We start from the raw sequence: 15463 nt of genomic DNA, 5'->3' as shown, positions 1-15463 counted from the left end.
CATCCACAAGCTTGACCTTAACATATTCCAATGTCAGTTCATCCTCTGGACGTGCATCAAGTGCTGTGACAAGTGTTTCAAAACTTTCTGGTAAGCTACTAAGTAATAGTGCTGCAACATGAAAATCTTCAACCATTTCCAAGGTGTGCCTTATGTAATCCTGCATATCCTGGCCTTTCCTCAGCTTAGTTTGGTATAGCTTTCTAATTAAATACAGTTTATTGCTAAAATTAGCTCTTTTGTGCAATCCTTCCCACATTTCTTTAGCAGTTCATCACTTACATTTATGTATGATTTAATCATCTTCTGTTCTAAGAGAGATTGTGCTCTGACCTTTCTGATCTTTCCCTCTTTTTTATTTACAAACGATTTTTCTTAGGAAGGTCAATATCTAATACAATAGAATAACAGCAGAAAAAATTGGTGTTACAAGATACATACTGTATTCAGGTATGGTCGACTCAATATAGAATTTAATACAAGCAGTGCAAACATTATAACAGGATGTATTTGTCCTGGAGAATAACTAAACTTTTAGAATAAAAGTGTGTAAACGTGATGTATTGAAGGGTACAATCTTATCCAAGCATTTCAGCTAGGCAAATATCTATATAAAGGGACAAATGTAACTGTTTGATAAATGATTATACCAAAGTTATATCCCAATAAGTCCACTTCTTTTTGAATACATGTAAAGTATCGTAAAGTTTATGATAAATGTGTTCAGATAACGTAATCTTTTTCATCCTAGCTAGCATTTGCGGCTTGTGACAGATGAAGAACACCAGTTATACACTAACATCCATTGGATATAAGTAAAATGGGAGGTTGTATTAATCTGACACAAGGTATGGGTAGATCAGGTATAAGAGCAAATAATAAACATATCTGAGGTGTCAATGCGATTGTTTTGCCTGCTAATTGTGCAACTTTTTCAGTAGCTTGTTACCAAAGTGGTTGTAAAAGTTTACAATTCCAGAAAATATATCCCACTCATCTGAAGGGTGTTTTGGCCTGATTTAATTTATACATTTCCACCTACCTTCTCTTATTAGCAGTATTTTCATCATGAATTTCCAATCCAAGACTGTTAGTTCTGGTTTGTTAGATTTGCAAATGAAGGCATTGTTGCAGCTGTGTTTAATGGCCATTTTCTTTTATCATATGTTGCTCTATCATGCACTTCTTTTGCTGTAGCTGGCTATGACTGGGTGTCTCAGCTTTTCTTGGGGTGGGTGTCTGGGCTATGCCTGGGCCCATAACCTGTAAGAAATTCTGTATATATAGCTCTACAGAACAGACAGAAACTGCACAGTCCACATTAGCTTTGCTGCTTAACTGCAGACAGGAAACAGGAACTTTATTATACAGAGAAAAAACATAGTTTACCATATAGCAGCTACAAACTTATAAGCACTGCCATTTACTGGCCGATTTAGTTGTTGCACAAAATACACGAACAATGTATTTCAACAGACTGTATTACACTTTATACTTTCTGTTCTTATTACCATACAGTATATATTCATTATCTTACTGTTACTTTAAATTGGCATCCATTACTGGCAGGAACTGTAGTATATTATGCCCACTTCCTGTCCAGCAGAAATATTGCTTAATACCTCCTGCAATGAAGAAGCATGGGAATAGCCCCACTGTTTCTTAAAACTGGCCTTGGAAGCATATGTCTGTAAGTAGGCTGCCATTAGTATTCAATTAAGTAGTGTGTGCTCTACTGATTCAACTGAATTTTTATGTGTGTTTGTAGTAGTTTCTGTCAGGGATTTCTTTCAGCTAGGCCACATTTATGTTAGCTAGTGCCTTACATTAATGTAGCATGCCTGATACTAATTGCATTTGTAATGTAATGTTTTATGCTAATGCATACTTTTATAATATATTGGGAAGTTGTTAGCTGTCTGCCAAGCCTTGTACTACAAACACATTGTGAGGGCAGAACACTTTTGGACAGACAGAAATGTGAAGTCCAAATAGTGCTGGTAAGGTCTTAGTACATATGAACATAAACATCTTTAAAAACTGCCTAGTGAGCATTCCTGTGAGCTCTCCTCACCATATGGTGTACTAAGAAATTGAGCATAGCTGGAACCTTGTACAGCTGCTGAAAATTGTGTGCAACTCAGCTTAGGCACTGCTAAAGCACATTAAAGGAAAAGTTCACCTTTCATAGCATGTTATGTTACATAGCATGGTATATGTTATGTTATATGTTACACCCATATTCAGGGTGTAGCATGTAATATGTTATGAAAGGACTGGCCCCAATTCCCCGCTGTGACAGCTAGCGGTGGATCTTCTCCCCCTGCTAGCTGTCAAAGTGTAAATAAAACGCGCCTACCCTTATCGGCTGTCAGCTTGTAGTTCTCAATGCACTAGCACGACACTGTGAGCGCTATGGTAGTTTGTTGATTCTTCCAGTCAGAGTGTATCAGCTTGCTCATATGAGAGCAAGCAGATACACTAATGCAGTGTACACATGGGCGGACTTTTCAGCATCAAACATCCGACGGTCTTTCGATGGAGTTACAACGAACTTTTGGGCGACCGAACTTGCCCACACATGAACGGACTAAAGTCCGTTCGAAAGGCCGTTGGTATGAACGTGATGACGTAAGAAGGGACTAGAATAAGGAAGTTCATAGCCAGTAACCAATAGCTGCCCTTGCGTCCTTTTTTGTCTGTCGGACTAGCATACAGACAAACGGGTTTTTCAACCGGACTCGAGTCCGTCGGAAGGATTTGAAACATGTTCCAAATCTAAAGTCCGTCTGATTTTTGACAGAAAAAGTCTGTTGAAGGTCCGAAGAAGCCCACACACGGTCAGATTGTCCAACGGATTAGTTCCGCCGGACCAGTCCGGTCGAAAAGTTCGCCCGTGTGTACACGGCATAACGGGTCTGCAGGAGTCCTGCTGGCATCAGCAATCTGCTGATTGCTGGTGCAATGCTTTACAGGCTCCTGCAACAAAAATAATAAATGCACCTTTTTATACCTGCAAGAAAATGTGTATTTAATATTTTTTGTTAAAAGGTAATATATCCTTTAAATTCAAAGCACACATTAGCTAATCATAGCCAAAACAAAAGTCACAGGGCTCTAATAGAATTGACATTGCAGCCTCTTAATATCTTAATTAGCCTTTAAAGTGGTATTTTCGAATAAAATTTGGTACCATTTTAAATGTTTTAAATTATTATTGGCCTGCTAGGGGCTCAAATACTAGATAATGGGAGATAATAAGTAATGCGATGAAAAATGAAATGATGCCTGTGTGTAAAAATGTAGGTCAGACATAGCTAGTCAGGTCAGGTATAGCTATGTATTACTGTACATCTGATACGGTACTTATTACAGGGAAGAATAATTAGCATGATCATGGAGGATGTTGTTCCCACAGCAGGAGCTGGCACATTTGTAGGTATAAGAGTGACGTGTGCAGTGCATGTTGTGGTTTCTGTTTGTTGAAGGCTCCTTTTTTTTAGCAAGTCCAAGTGGAGGTCCACTCATTTGCTTTTTTTTTTCTGATAATACTTTATTTGAAAAATAAGAGAATGAGGCCATGGTGTCTGTGATAATAATAATACATTACATTATTATGTTTATTGGATCTTGCCTTCTTTACATTGTTATCTTGCCTTTTTTGCCTTGTTCCTTTTTTGTAATTTGCAATTTTTATCCCCTTTAAATGTAACATGCCTTCTGTTAGGATGTCCTATGTTTCGTTCAGTAGACAACTTAGATGACTTGGACTATTGATATTTATGCCTTTTATACAATCTTAAATGGAGGTGGTTTATGGATACCTTAATTGCACCTTAACGGCCCACGGTTTAAAAAAAAAATTTGTACATATAATGTGATTGTGAATTGTTGTAATTTGTTAATATTTAGGCATTGGGCACCAACATACCATGGAGCCCGATGCATAATATCTCATATGTTTTTGACATAGTTTTTTTCTGTGTTTTTTCTCCTCTTCTTCCCCCTCCTGGGTCTGGGCACGGGTTCCCTGGCCCACTGATCCATTGGAGAGTGGAGGCTCCGTTACTGCGTCTCTTCTTGGCAGGGGGAGGGATGCATAGGGCCCTGTGCTTCCCAAACACACCCACTAGGTGGCAGGACCACCTGGGGTGTACTACTTCGGGCCAGCGGCGTTCTGAATCACATCCGGACACTGTGACAATATTCGTGCGTGCGATGCCTCGTGCGTGCGCATGACGTCACACAATTGCGGCGGATGTGACGGCTGTGCCAGCACAATTGTCTTCCTGAACGCCGAGGGAGCCACACGTGGAGTGCTGACACTGCGGCACTATCCCTGCCGAAAGAGGAGAGGTGGGGGCAGCTCGCATGCACCTGCAAACCGATTAGGTAACCAACCAGCGGCTAGCCTTCCATATTTAATGATGGAACACTTGGGGGATCCTTAGTCTATCCCTATTGTTCCATCAGGATGGTCACAAACTGACAAGCAGTCTGGAGACAGGTAATAAAGCACCTTTATACATTGACGGGTTGGACCTGATGGTGCATTGCACCATAGGCCCTCTTCATGTTATTTTATTACACACTATCTGATGTCATACAATTTTTGACTTTTAAGATTTGACCCTATCTGCCCACAACACCTATTCAACCATCGTGGAATCCAAACATTGTGATCTCTTTCCCTCTGTTGGTATATTTCTTTCCGCCTTTTGAATATATAAGGTAAACTTATAATGTATTCACTTCTTATGGTTGGTAATGTCAGTACACCACTACTGATGTATTTTACACTTCCCTATGACTCACTCTCTCACATTTGTGTTTGTTTTTATGTTTGTATTTATATGTTTCTTTTTGAACTGTTTGGCCTTGTTTTGGCCCTGTTCAAGGCACTCTCACTATTTCACTGATTTTTCCTATCAGTCCTAACTTTTGGGCTCCCTCCCAACCTACACATCCACCCCCTCACTCGTACCTTTTCACTCCTTATTGTTTTTTCACCTAAACATTCATCAATTCATTCATTTCTTTAACATCCTTTTTCTGGGTCCATCTCTTAGGCCCCTTTCTTTCTTTCCCCACTCTTCCCTTCCTCCCTTTATCCTTTCCCCTATCCCTCTTTCCCGCCCTTCCCTTTTTTTTTGCCCTCCATCATATCTGTCCATCCCTCCCCTTTGTCCCTCTCTTTCATCCCTCACTTGTCCGGGATCCCCCCCCCCCCCACATCCCTCATTTTCTTCATTCATTTTTTTCTCTTTCTAAGACTTTAACATTCCTATTTTCCTTCCATCTCATTTACGCTAATCTCCCCATTTCAACCTAACAATATAATATACTTACCACTATGCATTCATTTTTCAGCTTTTAACGTAATGATATTTAAATTTATTTATAGTTATTATTTTCATTCAATCTTTACATGAGTATACGAATATCTATACGCTGCTGGTCTTAGAAATACAGATAACAGTCAAATTAACAAATAGATTTACTGTTTCCAATACTTAACCATTGGAATTATGCATATATTCCTATCTGTGTCAAACAAAATGCACAGATAGTACTGTTACTTGATGCTCTGACTTCAGATGCTGCTTGTTTGCCCTCACGCCCCTCTCTGGCATTTGGGAATTTATCCACTTCTTTGACTCCTCGTAAGTCACGCATGAGCAATTGGCTCCCTCTGTTGGTGTGACGGCTGGCCGGGGACCCCTGCTGGGATCGAGTGAGGGAGGTTTTAGAGGATTTCAGGCTCAGGAGAAATCACTCAACATAATGTGATTGGTAACTATACTGAAAAAAGTTTACCATTACTATAATTAATTTTATTTTGTGGTCATATTTATGAATCTTTATATATGCAAATTCCTCTACAGCGCCCAAATCCTCTGAAGAAGACCCGGTGGGGTCAAAACGCGTCAGTTTCACTCAATATCCTATTTCAGCGCTTGAATATTGTATATCATTGTGTTCAGTTTCATTTGTGTTGTTGCTTATATATCTCCTGTACCACAGCCCATATTTTAACTGTTATTGTAATTTTTTGAGATCATGCCATTAAAGTCTACACAATTTTAAACCATATGTTATTATCCTTTCACCCATCTGCTGCCTAGAAAACCCCACATGGGGGACATCTCCCTTTTTTTGATATTACTCGGGGTGTGCAGCATTCCGTTCTTCTCTCAGTAAGTGCCTTCCTTGTTAATAGCAGTGATGGACACTGATTGGCACTGATAGGCAGCACCGATTGGCATTTATAGGTTGCACTGATTGTCAGCACTGATTGTCAGCGTTGATGGGTGGCACTAATAGGCGGCTTTGATTGGCACTGATAGGCGGCACTGACTGGCCGCACTGCTTGCCACTGATAGGCAGCACTGATGGGCACTGATAGGCTGCACTTATAGGCAGCACTGATGGGCACTAATTGTCAGCACTGATTGGCACTAATAGGCGGCACTGATGGGCACTGATTTGGAGCACTTATCGGCACTAGATGGCATTGATAGGGAGCACTGATGGGCACTGATAGGCAGCACTGATGGGCACCGATAGGCAGCGCTGATGGGCACTGATTGGCAGCACTGATTGGCACTAATTGGCAGCACTGATAGGCACCACTGATTGGCAGTGATAGGCAGCACTGAGGCTGCACTTTTTGGCAACACTGATTGGCAGCGTTGATGGGCACTAATTGGCAGCACTGATGGGCATCACTGATGGGCACCACTGATGGGCACTGATTGGCACTGATAAACAGCACTGATGGGTACTAAGTGGCAGCATTGATGGGCACTGACTGGCAGCACTCATGGACACTGACAGGGTAGAGGGGCAGTTTCACATGCAGCAGATCGTGAGGCTTTCAAGAGGGTGATGGGCAGGACATGGCAGCTATTAAAAACCAGCCAATAAATGGGCTACTTGAGAAAGGTGGCGGAGCCATATAAACGTAGCGGCCCGCCCAGACCCCATCCCATTGGCTGGTGTTTGATAGCTGTTCGGTCCCGCCCACCCCCGACATCTGAGTTTTGACAGCTGGTCTTTCTCCCTGCAAGCAGTTACATTACCTGACAGTTTCACACACTGAGCTCTGGCAAGCCTCGTTATCTGCTGCATGTAAAACTGTTTCACAGGCAGTGCGGGCTACACACTCCTTGGATGCAGCATATCACAGCAGATCTCGGGAGACAGCACGGGTGATTAGAGTGTGCCCAGGCACAACCGGCACACCCCGTGCGCACACCTATGACCAGAGTGCTGTTGAGCACTCTAGGTGGTGTATTAAGTCTTCCTGTCATTGTTAACAGCCTGCCTGTATGAGGTACGAGCACACAGCTTACACTGACAGTCTGCAGGAGCCCTGCATTGCACCCGTAATTTGCCAATCGTGGGTGCAATGTTTTCCAGGCTCCTACAAAAAAAATTTTTTTTAACTGCAAGGCTGAACTTATCTTTTAAAATTCTCCTTACTATTGAAATTGGAAGCAGACCTCCAACAAACATTTACTCTAGAACAATGGAATATAGCTATTGCAACAAATGGTAAGTCTTGTAATGTCAATAATTGGGAACCCTTTCAAAAAATGTTGCACCTTTAATATATGATCCTGCATAGCTTCTCCAACCTTTTACCTAATCACTCCCTGTAGTGGTAGAGGGAATGTATGCATATAGGTACCAATGCCAAAGGAAAAGGAACAAAAGCTTGGCTCCTGTCCGTCTCGTGTGATAACATGGAAATCCTTGATTAGCCCTCTGCAAGCAAGCTTGAAAAGGACAATAGCTGACAAGATGATTGATAAATGTCCTGCTACAGAAGATCAAACAGCCAGCTAAGATTGAAGATTGACCCATGATATGTAGACATGATACAGTATATGAACAATGCTACCCCTAGAGCCCAATGAAGCAGGATGGACAGTAATATAATATATTAAAAGGACTACCTCTTGGCAATATCCCATTGGACAGGAGGCTAGTGGGGGTGGTTACGAATGGGTCTGAATGAATGTGTAAAAAGGGCACATAGGAGGGAATTCCTCCCTTTTTGCTCTTGGCTCGTGCCTGAGCCTCATGGCTCTCTGTTACCATCATTTTGAGCCCAGTCGAGGAGCCAATATCCAGAGGACAGCCTTTGCGATAAGTATATGTGATGTTCTGTTGTTATATGCTTTGTAACATTTTCATGTTAGCATTTTCCTATTTTCTTGGGAAATAAATAAGATGTTGTTTTATTAAGCAGTGTGTTTGTTTTCATAGCTAACCTTATATTATTGTGCTATCAACTGTAACGTGATCAGAGTTTTAATAGACTAGCTAATTATAGGAATGGACAAATTAATACATATATGGAATAATAGAGGGAATCCATAACCACCCTTGAATAATATCCCCATATGGGATGTGTGGAATTTATTTCTGCACAGAGTCCAAGCCCTAATGTATTTTTGTCTTGAGTCCCTATAAGTCCTCAACTACACCTAGACTACACCTATGTGGAAGACTTCTCTACTGTGGTCAAGATTAGTGCTGGTTCGTGAATTCTAAAGCCCTGCATAAGTGGTCCTGAAAGTTCTATGAAATATTTCATCAGTGAGCGGACACGCAAAACCTGGCTGGTATATGTGTTAACGTATATATTGTATTGTTAGTGCAAATTGCTTTAGGCCTGTATAGCTGGTCAAGAGTACTGGTGAGTGAGGGGCTGATCACCCCTGGTTATCTGATGTAGCCTGAAGATTGACAGGATAAATCACACATCTTTGAGGAGAAAGTGGGAGAAATATAGTTTTTTATTTATTTGTTTTGTATTTTTTTATTAGTTTATTTTTAATTTTTTTTTCCCCACATGAGAGTGAAATAGCTCGCTGTTCCAATAGAAGTTCAATGTTGCCTGCGTTCTGAGCTAATAGGGCTAAAAATCTGTGGTAATAAGGAGATAGTAAGACATTGATTAAGAGTGTACATATCTCCTTGTGTGGAACCACAAGTCAGTTTTAGCTGTGTGTCTGTGTCTCTGTGTGTCTTGTGTCTGTAGCTGATGTGTATAGACATGCCTGTGTTAATTTTAACACTGTGGCAGAAAACACTTTAACGCACCAATGAGTTTTGTAATATTCATAATGATCAGATAAAACATAAAAAGTGTTTGAAAAAAGGTAGGAAAGCCAAGATGGCCAATGTTGTATGCATGTTATTGAAAATGAAAGACTTTGCTATAGCGAAAGAAGGACAATGGTATACTGAGAGAAAGCAATTTTTGGAGCAGGTACAAAGTGTAACTAAGAATATATTAACAATGGTTGCAAAGGCAGATGCAAATGTTCGTGATCACGATGTTCTACAGCAATGTGAGTCTCCAGCGCCATATGCTCAGTAAAGGGCCTATGCAGGGAAACCAGTGCTCAAGTGCTTTGTTTGTAAAAAGGGGGGTCAAATTGCTAGGTATTGTTTGATGGCTAATAATGATATGCAAAGGAAATACCCTAAAACTACACCAAGGCGTTATGAAGTTTATTATGCGAGATGGGGTAGCAATCCAAGGCATAGAGGCCATAGTAATTAAACCCGTTTCTCTTTTAATACCCAAATGCTGAGTCTACAAACCGAAAATAATCAATTAAGACAGGCAAAGCATCACTATGTAGAACATTTGCGTAAACTCAAAATGGAGGTAGCCGCATGTTCATTCAAATATAGTGGGGGAAACAATGTTAGCAGCCCTTAGTGAGCTGCATGGATGGTAAAAATTTTCTGGTTAATATTTCTTTGCTATGAATAAGGTTTACATGTGAGTTTCAGAGATTTGCCCTTCATGTTTGCAATATTATAGAGGACCTTGATATATTTTTAGTATTTTCAAGGATAGGCCTCTGGATTGTTATTTTTTTTTTAATTCTGTTATTATTATTATGTTTTTTTTCTCTTCTCTTATTTTTAATTTTTTTGTACATAAAAAAAAATGTAATTTTTTTTTTTAATTTTGTTTTTTAAAAAAAAATTTAGATTTTTTTTGTTTTTTAATTTTTGTTTTTTTAATTTTAATTTTTGTCATTTGTTCATTTATTTTATTTTTGTTTTGTTCAGGTGGAAAAATTGTTAGGTTTAGTCCACCTGAAAGGGGGATCATTGTTTATGTCCTCAATTAGCAGCTGAATACATTTTAAGACAAGAGTTGGTAGGAAGCCATTCTAGCCCCTGGAGTTCTTTTCTTTTTTCTTTGTTTTTATTTTCATTCAGGTGGAAAAAGTTCCAAAAGGTTTAGGCTTTGTCCACCTGAAAGGGGAGTTAGTGCATAGGTCTAATGATCGTACACACGATCGGACTTTCCGACAACAAAACTGTGGAATTTTGTCCAAAGGACGTTGGCCCAAACTTGTCTTGCATACACACGGTCACAAAATTGTTGGCCAACAATTACGAATGTAGTGACATACTAGCCGTACTACGTGGTTTTTCAGCTCTTTTGCGGTACCCTTTGGGCTCCTTCTGCTAATTTCGTGTTAGTAGGAGTTTGGTTCACACTTTTCATTTCGCACTTTTCATTTTGCACTTTTCATTTTGCACTTTTCATTTTGCACTTTTCAGTTCGCACTTTTCAGTTTGCGCTTTTCAGTTAGTTTCTGAACGAAACTGTCAACCAGACATGTTGCGGAATCGGAGGAGATAACGTGTTATTTATTATTGGCCTTGGAGTTATTTCTTTGACATTATTTTTTTGGTTGAATAATGATTTGATTTAGTATATTTTCTATATTTTTGGATGCATAGAATGCACTTTTTGGTTAAGTTCTATTGGCAGATAGCATGTCTAATTTTATTTGTTTTATTTTTTTAATGCACAATAAAAAAAAATGTGGAGAATGTAATGTTTTACTTCAAATGACAGTTTGGGTGTAGGCAGTTACATTTTAATAAATACAAAGTAATATTGACAAGGGACACCAACATAAATGTATCTTTGATCTTAAAAACTACGGGATAATGGTGTTGTGGCCCAAATAAAAAATGATATCACTAGAAAAAAAAGCCTTTGAAAATTTGTTTGCAATAACTCCATCAGTATCACCAGCAAAGCAGCTTCATTATCCCGTTAAAGAAGAAGAGAATTGTGCGCTGCATTTGAAGATTTCATAATTTGCCACATCACAAATGTTAATTCTCCATTACGAACGCTCCTGGCTCGTCCTTGCTTCCGAGCATGCGTGTTTGTACTTTGGACTTTTGTCCAATGGACTTGTGTACACACGCTCGGAAAATCTAACAACACACATTTGTTGGTGAAAAATTTGAAGACATGCTAGCCAACATTTGTTGGCGGAAAGTCTGACAACAATTGCCCGATGGAGCATATACATGGTTGGATTTTCTGCCAACAGCCTGACATCGAACATTTTCCGTCAGAAAATCCGATCGTGTGTACGGAGCTTTAAGGTGCAGATAAATGGATTGTTTTTTTTTGCGTTTAAAATTAGTTTTTTGAGAGGCAACATTCACGTTTGTTTTTTTGAAATTTTTTCTCATACCATGGGGACCCATTTTAAAGTGGGTTCAGCCTAAAGAAATCATGGTTGTTTTGATAATTTGTTTAGAGTTGCAGAAGCCAGGAATACTAAGTTCCTTTTTCCAAATTTGTTCTGATAAACATTCAGGAGAGCAGGGACAAATGAAAAGATTCAGATTAATACTTGCAATATAAGGTTTCTTTTTCTTATGGACAATTTAGTGCTAATGCTGAATCTGAAAGACTGTCAACAAGACTTGTGAAAGATTTTGCCGGAGTCTCTCCTGTCATTTATGAATGCAAACGTACTGTGAATACAAGTGCAATGGATTGGGGGTTAGGGAAGGAATATAACCTATCCAATCCATCAGAACAAGAAATGTAAAATATGTTTTCTTTTGTTGGAGGGAGGAATTGAAAGAAGGAAAGGTTTTTAATGTGTGACATGTATTGACATAACTGAATTAATATGGTGCAGGTACCCAGGAGGCTGGCACTTATGCATAATAAGGTGTCTGTTGGTCAAGTGATAAATCAATGGGGTGAAAATTTTATTGTAGGGGTGGTGTCTCCTACAGAGAGGTTCTCAGGTACTGGACATGTGGGACACCAGAGCTGGATATGGGGGAGATACGCCTGGTTGATGTCTTACCCGAGAGGTTGGAATCTTGCACAGGTAATGCCAGTGACTACACACGGAAGCATGCTCCATTAGATAAAGGGAACGAACGCTGGCTACCGGGGTACAGTATGCCTTCACCACATAGTGTTTCAACATCTCACAGTGGTTGATAAAAACCTATTGCCCTATATGTGCTGAGTATACAATGAATCAAGTGCTGTCATTGTACCAGTGGCTTACTCCCAGAGATGTGCGGACACAGAAGGCATTCAGGACGCTTATTTCTGAGGAGTAACCGAAAGAAGGGATGTATTCAGCACTATATTGGGGGGAATAGGAGCTGGGATAGGTGTTGTTGATGGAGTGGACATCAGTCTCCTGAGGAACAAACTCTCCATAGCTTCAGACAGTAAGCGGGGCTTTGTTACTCAGAGAGATTGGTGGCATCCTTAATAACATTCAACAAAGTCACATAAATACCCAGGTTAAAGTGGCCCAGAATTTTGTCCACCATGTTGAGAGGATGGTAGAGAGTGTGATGGTACAGGACAGAAATCTGTCATGGGTTCTGGCATGCACGCAGGGGCAGGCGGAGGTATTGACCAACTTCAAGCTGATTGTACAGTCTCTGTATGAGGGGCAGTGGCCTTATGAGTTGGCATAACAGCTCAGTAAGATTTTGCCAAAACACATCTCTTACACTAATCCAAGATGGTGGTCGAATGCCTGGATGGGCTGCGCTAGTTTGGATTATGAGAGAACTTATGATTCCTCGTTGATCCCTTATACAGATGTGCAGACTCAGTCTGTGTATTTAGTGGCATCCCATTGCGGTATTGCATCCCATTGAAGTCAATGCGGAACAAATTATTTTCGTTTCCATTGACTTCAATGGGAAAACTCGCTTTGATATGCGAGTACTTTGGATTACGAGCATACTCCTGGAACGGACTATGCTTGTAATCAGAGGTTCCACTGTATTAAAAGGACTACCTCTTGGCAATATCTCATTGGACAGGAGCATAGTGGGGGTGGTTACTAATGGGTCTGAATGAATGTGTAAAAAGGGCACACAGGAGGGAATTCATCCCTTTTCATTCTTGGCTCGTGCCTGAGCCTCATGGCTCTCTGTTACCATTATTTTGAGCCCAGCCGAGGAGACAATGGGGATTATTTACGAAAGGCAAATCCAGTTTGCATTGCAAGTGCACTTGAAAATGCTCTGAAAGTGCACTTGGAAGTGCAGTCACTCTAAATCTAAGGGGTAGATCTGAAATGAGTGGAAGTTCTGCTGATTTTATCATCCAATCATGTGCAAGCTAAAATGCTGTTTTTTATTTTCCTTGCATGTCCCCCTCGGATCTACAGCGACTTTACTTCCAAGTGCACTTTCAGTGCAAAGTGGCTTTTCCTTTAGTAAATAACCCCCAATATCCAGAAGACAGCCTTTGAGATAAGTATATGTGGTGTTCTGTTGTTATATGCTTTGTAAAATCTTCCTTTACTGTTTCATGTTAGCATTTTCCTATTTTCTTGGGAAATAAATAAGATGTTGTTTTATTAAGCAGTGTGTTTGTTTTCATAGCTAACCTTATATTATTGTGCTATCAACAGTAACATGTGATCAGAGTTTTAATAGCCTAGCTAATTATAGGAGTAGATAATACATATATGGAATATATAGAGGGAATCCATGACCACCCTCGGATAATATTTAGTTTGGAACTTATTCCAATTTTGGTATTTATTTCACAGCCCCAGCCTGGACTCCAACCAGGCCATGCGCCCCCAACATGTTTCACTCCTGCCCTAGAGCTTAATTATGGGAAACCTACCTTATTTATCGGCGTATAACACATACTTTTCCCCCCTTAAAATAGGGGGAAAATCATGTGTGTGTAATACGCCAATATATGCTGCCACCGAGGGGAAAGAGGGGATGAGCGCCGCCGAAATAGAGCCGGATCTCGTGTGTACTGGGCTTGGCTCGCAGTCACGCTCAGTCCCGCCCCTTGGACAGCTCCTAGCATGGATGTCCCGGCATTGGACCGGCATTATGTCCATCATAGGATCTGGGCCGAGGGGCGGGACTGGGTGTGACGCCGAGCCGAGTACACACGAGATCCAGCTCTATTTCGGCAGCGCTCGTCCCCACAGCATATATAACGATGGCAGCATATATAACGATGGCAGCAGATGGACACTGAGCAAGACTGCAGGTGGGTACTGAGGAAGGCTGCAGGTGGACACTGTGCAAGGCTGCAGGTGAGTACTGAGCAAAGCTGCAGGTGGGCACTGAGCAAGGCTGCAGGTGGGCACTGAGCAAGGCTGCAGGTGGGTACTAAGCAAGGCTGCAGGTGGGTACTGAGCAAGGCTGCAGGTGGGCACTGAGCAAGGCTGCAGGTGGCCACTGATTAGGCTGCACTGAAGCTGCAGATGGGTACTAATCAGGCTGCATTGATGCTCACTGACCATTATTTTGCTTCAAAGTGGTTTATTTAAAAAAAAAAGTTTTTGTTCATGAAACTTCCCTCTTAAATTGGGGTGCGTGTTATACGCTGGCGCATGTTATACGCCGATAAATACAGTACTTCATGTTTTTCGGGGGTTGCAAAAGAATTAGAAGCTGTTGAACATCTGTGTCAATAATGATTAAAGAATAATGTACATCTGTACAGATCATCACATGCTTTCTCAGTGGCAGGCAAGTCCCGCTGAGCTATGCTATTCAACACCAGCTGGGAACTACAGTCTTCTCCACTGACACCAGTAGACATATCTCCCCCACCACTGCACCGAGAGTTCTCCTGCGGGGCTGCATTGGACATCTAAAGTGGTCGTGGATTTCCTACCCACTTGAGTGATTATATGCGTTTATGACCTCCTGTAATAAGAGGTCCACCCTATCTGGTAAGCACATCTGCGTGTCTGGGGTGGAGGTTATTGTCACTTTATACAGAAGAATTGTTTCTCCTCTTCTTGCCACAAAGGGATTCTCTCCTTTTCTACATGGACTGTTTTATTTATGCGTTGCACTAGCCTCTGTCTTTAACTAAATAATACTAAAAACATTGTTAACATTATTCTAGCTTGTTTTCTTGTCGTCATCTGCTGTCTAAATGATAAAAGTAGGAAGAGAAAAGTAATGCCATGTACACACGGTCGTATTTTCCGACGTAAAATGTGCGATCGGAGCTTGTTGTCGGAAATTCTGACCATGTCTAGGCTCCATCGGACAGTTTCCATTGGAATTTCCGTAGCACAAAATTTGTGATCTGGTTCTCAAATTTTCCGACAACAAAATCCGTTTGCGTAAATTCTGA

This window comes from Aquarana catesbeiana, linkage group LG02, assembly GCF_042186555.1.
Source record: "Aquarana catesbeiana isolate 2022-GZ linkage group LG02, ASM4218655v1, whole genome shotgun sequence".
Taxonomy (NCBI): domain Eukaryota; kingdom Metazoa; phylum Chordata; class Amphibia; order Anura; family Ranidae; genus Aquarana; species Aquarana catesbeiana.
This window is presented reverse-complemented; position numbering follows the sequence as displayed.